General features: G+C 46.7%; 1 non-coding gene across 1 annotated transcript; it reads right to left on the bottom strand.

Annotated features, from left to right (window-relative positions):
* Positions 1-3,569: 3,569 nt before the first annotated feature.
* Positions 3,570-3,678, bottom strand: LOC130474047 (U6 spliceosomal RNA). Its single transcript, XR_008933197.1, has one exon. It is a non-coding gene; the product is annotated as a U6 spliceosomal RNA (small nuclear RNA).
* Between the last annotated feature and the right edge of the window lie 1,113 nt (positions 3,679-4,791).

Below are 4,791 nucleotides of genomic sequence, written 5' to 3'. Positions count from 1 at the left end.
GGAGCCATGTCTATTTTTAGAAAGCATATTAATTACCCCTAAGCAGGTGCAATTTTCACCACCCGGCTCCCTCCCAATTCTGTTTATTTTTATTTCTTTGACTCCTTAATGGCAGTTGTGAGCAAATAAATCCAGTTAATGTAATAAAAGGATTTATTGTCACCCAAATTTACACCAGCAGTTTAATCATAACACCTTTTCATCTGACAGACTTTTTCGAGAACAATTTGCCCCACAATTTGTCAGAGGGAAAATGGCCTTGTATAAAACGCCGGGAGGAAATGAATGCTAATATGCACCACAGTCTTTCATTCTTCTAATTGCCCAGGGAATTTAAAGGAGACAGACTTATTTACTCACAGTAGGAAGTGTGTTGCAATAAATTATCACTATTATGGGCCTAAATAAGTCCCTGACATTGAAAGAAAAGGGTAGGAGGGAAGGCTGATGAAGCCCTAGAAATTTACATTCCAGTAAATAGGTGGCTGTGGGCATGCATCTCTATGATAGTATGAGAAATGCCAAGAAATCCATACAGGACAGCCATAAGACATATTCTGCATTTTAAAATGATGGCCACTTAGGAATGAAGCATTTTTAATGCAAAAAATGGCAGAGGCTATAATTTTAGTGCCATGTCTTCTCCCCCCCCACACACACACACACAACAGCTCCATCCTTGCCCAATCAAATATACTAGAAGTTCTAACATCATATATAAACCAATGGGGCTAAGTTGGCTGGGGAAACAAAACTGACCCGGAAAAAAATCTTTGAGTTGCAGTAGAAAGTTGTAGGATACTTGGTAACCTGAATGTGGTCCCACTGAGAGAACCACATTCAGCCAGTGTTTCATCAACTACTCTTACGGTTGCCAACTTCCAGGTGGTGGCTGGAGATCTCCTGCTATTACAACTGATCTCCAGCCGATAGAGATCAGTTCACCTGGAGATCAGTTGTAATAGTAATCAGTTGCCACTTTGGCAATTGGACTCTATGGCATTGCAGTCCCGTCCCTCTCCAAACCCTGCCCTCCTCAGACTCTGCCCCCAAAATCTCCAGGAATTTCCCAAGCTAGAGCTGACAACCCTAATGACACTGGCTCCAGCTGAAGTATCAGATCAGGTTCAAAGTGCTGGTTTTAACCTTTAAAGCTTTACACGGTCTGGGACCTTCATATCTGCAGGATCGCCTGTCCTGGTACAACCCCCAGAGAGCTTTGTGCTCAGCAAATAACAATCTATTGGTGATCCCCGACCCGAAGAGTGTCCGGGTTGCCAACCTCCAGGTAATAGATGGAGATCTCATGCTATTACAACTGACCTCCAGCATACAGAGATCAGTTCAGCTGGAGAAAATGGCCGCTTTGGCAATTGGACTCTATGGCATTGAAGTCCCTCCCCTCCCCATACCCCATCCTCCTCAGGCTCCGCCCCAAAAACCTCCCGCTGGTGGCGAAGAGTGACCTGGCAACCCTAGGCTGCCCTCAACTAGGGCTAGCGCTTTTTCGGGCCTGGCCGCAGTCTGGTGGAACTCCCTTCCTAATGAGATCAGGGCCCTGCAGAACCTTAAACAGTTCCACAGGGCCTGCAAAATGGAGTTATTCCACCCGGCCTATAGTTGAGGGCAGCTACAGTTTTTCATCAATGCTGGCCTCCCTAACTCCCCCCCCTTCTCTGTCTTTTGTACCACCTGATATGGGGGCCCTGACTGCCTCTCAGCCCAATAGTGGACCCTGTGCCTATAAAGGTGCACCACTTGTTGTTTTAGCTCTGATTTTATGGGAATAGTTGCATTGTTTTATTGTGATTTTATTGTATTTTATAATATTTTCTACCTGACATGTTGTTAGCCGCCCTGAGCCCAGCCTTGGCCGGGGATTGAGAGTGGGGTAAAAATCTAAATAAATGAATAACAAATAAATAAACAGTGAACTGAGCATCTGGGGGGGAAACCTATGAATGCATGAAGCTGCCTTATACTAAGTCAGATCATAATTCCAACAAGGTCAGTATGGCCTTCTCTGAATAGCAACAGAACTCGTTTAGGTCAGCCACATCACTGACTATCTGCTCCTTTTAACTGGAGATGATGGAGATTGAAACTGAGTCCTTCTGCATAAACAACAGATTAGGGTTGCCAGCCTCCAAGTACTAGCTGGAGATCTCCTGCTAGTCTCCAGCTGATAGAGATCAGTTCACCTGGAGAAAATGGCCTACTTGCAGATAAGTACATAAGAAAAGCTCTGCTGGATCCGACCAAGGCCCATCAAGTCCAGCAGTCTGTTCACACAGTGGCCAACCAGGTGCCCCACAGTGTTCACACTGTTCACACAGTGGCCAACCAGATTTTTCTAGGATATCTCATTCTGCATTCAAAACGCAGCCGAGATCCTCACGATTCCAGATTCTGCACATGCACAGGGAACATCTGCAATCCTCAAGCCCTGAACCTAGGTCGCCTCCAAGGATGCTCTTGAAAGGAGATGTACTTAGGGATGAAACAGCTCAACTTCTGCTACAGTGAGAAGGGCGACGTTTCGCTTTCTCCTGTAATTCCTTTATCATCTCTCTTGTTTTTGCCTGCTTGCCTGGCCTCTCTTTTAGACAAAAGTCTCTCATTCCACCAAAACAAATTGCCCACAGCTTGCTTTCCCATACATCACCGAGTGCGGACTGGGCCTTATCAACACTGCTCTGCTTTTCCCATCTATTACCCAGTTTGTTTGCACTTTTATCCCATCGTCCTTGCACCGGGGAGAAAGCATCCATCATCGGCACATCTGCCACCTGTCACTGAGCTGTCAGTAGTGTGACAGCCAACATGACAAAACTGTTGTAATGCCACACCATTTCTGGGGCTCCGAGTTAGAGATTAAATGCTACATGGTGGGGGGAGAATGAGAAGACTGAAGACGTACGTAATAGCGGTGGGTGGGGGGGACTAAAACCCTCCAGCTCCTTCAGAGACAATAAAACAGCGGGCAATTAGTATTTACAGAAATCATAAAAGGTCTACATGGGCTCCTCATACATGAAAAAGAGATTGGTGGGAGTGGGAGAGGCCCTGTTACAGGGGAGCTGGTAAATTGCCTCATCCAAATGACTCTCACCTGCATGACTCTGAGGCTTGATTCACACATGACACGGCGACAAAGGGCTTGCCTCCCTCAGTTTACAGGTAAGACACAACCAGTCCCAGCTCTTATAAGCGTCCCTGTAACACGTTCTGACCCATCTGTTTGCCACAGCTTGCTTCCACACTAACTGCTTAGTCTGAAATTGCCATCATTCGCTGACTTGGAGGAGCCTCTTGGACCCAGTGACATGAGGGACAGGGAGGGGACTCCACCAAGAAAGGGGAACTCAGTCAAAAATCAGTCCACTTTTAGTTTTCCTCCAGTGGAGCACCTGCCGAAAGGTTCTCCCAGTAGAAGGAGGAGGTGGGGTTTTTTGACCAGTTTCCCCTTTTCGTTGCAACTCTCCTTGTCCTTCAGCATTTCTTTCCACAAGGTTTCTCTGACTCCCTAGCACCAACTTTTCCAAGGTAACAGAGGAAGGGGAAAGATCCATGAGTGCTTTCTGTTCATGGCTTTTAAGTTCCAACCTATATATTGGTCATGCTAATCTTCTCTGTATCATTCCAATTTTAGTATATAGTGCTGCCGAAGCAAACACCCAACCTATATATATTGGTGAGGAATCCCAATATGAGCAACAGCATGAATCCCAATATGAGCAACAACCATTGTACATCCCATTCATTTCAGTGGATCTGGAGCAATGGACGTTCTCCTTGGATAGCCCCCTTTATCTGCAACCACCCTTCACACTAAGGCTTTTGCTGCTGTTTATGTGTCTATTACATCCCTGTACTTAGGCAGCACCCTGATCTGGATGGCCCAGGCTAGCCCGATCTCATCAGACCTTGGAAGCTAAGCAGGGTCAGCTCTGGTTAGCAGTTGGATGGGACACCACCAAGGAAGTCCAGGGTTGCTACATGGAGGCAGGCAATTTCAAACCATTTCTCTCCTGGAAAACCCTATGGGGTCACTATAAGTCAGCAGTGAATTGATGGCACTTTCCACTTCCACTTAGACATCAAGTTAAAGCCATCCTCAGAGAAGTTAAATGGCAATAAAGAAAGAGGCAAGCAGGCTCAGAAAGGGGGATGGAGCTTCATTTTCACATCTGTGGTACTCGAGTGAACATTTCGCTCATTAGCCTGAATTCTCCATTTTTCTTGTTAGTAATCAATAGGAAGCCACAGCCCTCAATTTGCAAGATCTGAGCAAGGCTGACAAAGATAGGACTTTTTGGAGGACTTTCATTCATAGGATCGCCGTGAGTCGGAAGCGACTTGACGGCACTTAACACACACACACAATAGGATTGCTAACTTCCAGGTGGTGGCTGGAGATCTCCCACTATTACAACTTATCTCCAGGCGACAGTGATCAGTTCCCCTGGAGAAAATAGCCATTTTGGCAAGTGGATTCTATGGCACTGAAGTCCCTCCCCTCTCCAAACCCTGCCCTCCTCAGGCCCCACCCCCAAAATCTCCAGGTATTTCCCAGTCCTGAGATGTAACTAGCCCGAGGTCACCCAGCTGGCTTCATGTGTAGGAGTGGGGAAACCAACCCGGTTCTCCAGATTAGCGTCCGCCGCTCATGTGTAGGAGTGGGGAATCAAACCCGGTTCTCCAGACCAGAGTCCACTGCTCCAAACCACCGCTCTTAACCGCTAAACAATGCTGGCTCACACCCAAGAGCTGCTTGACAGACTACTATGC

Source organism: Euleptes europaea, chromosome 2 (genome assembly GCF_029931775.1).
Source record: "Euleptes europaea isolate rEulEur1 chromosome 2, rEulEur1.hap1, whole genome shotgun sequence".
Classification (NCBI taxonomy): Eukaryota; Metazoa; Chordata; class Lepidosauria; order Squamata; family Sphaerodactylidae; genus Euleptes; species Euleptes europaea.
The sequence above is the reverse complement of the archived record's forward strand: the minus strand, read 5'-3'. Positions and strand labels throughout refer to the sequence as shown.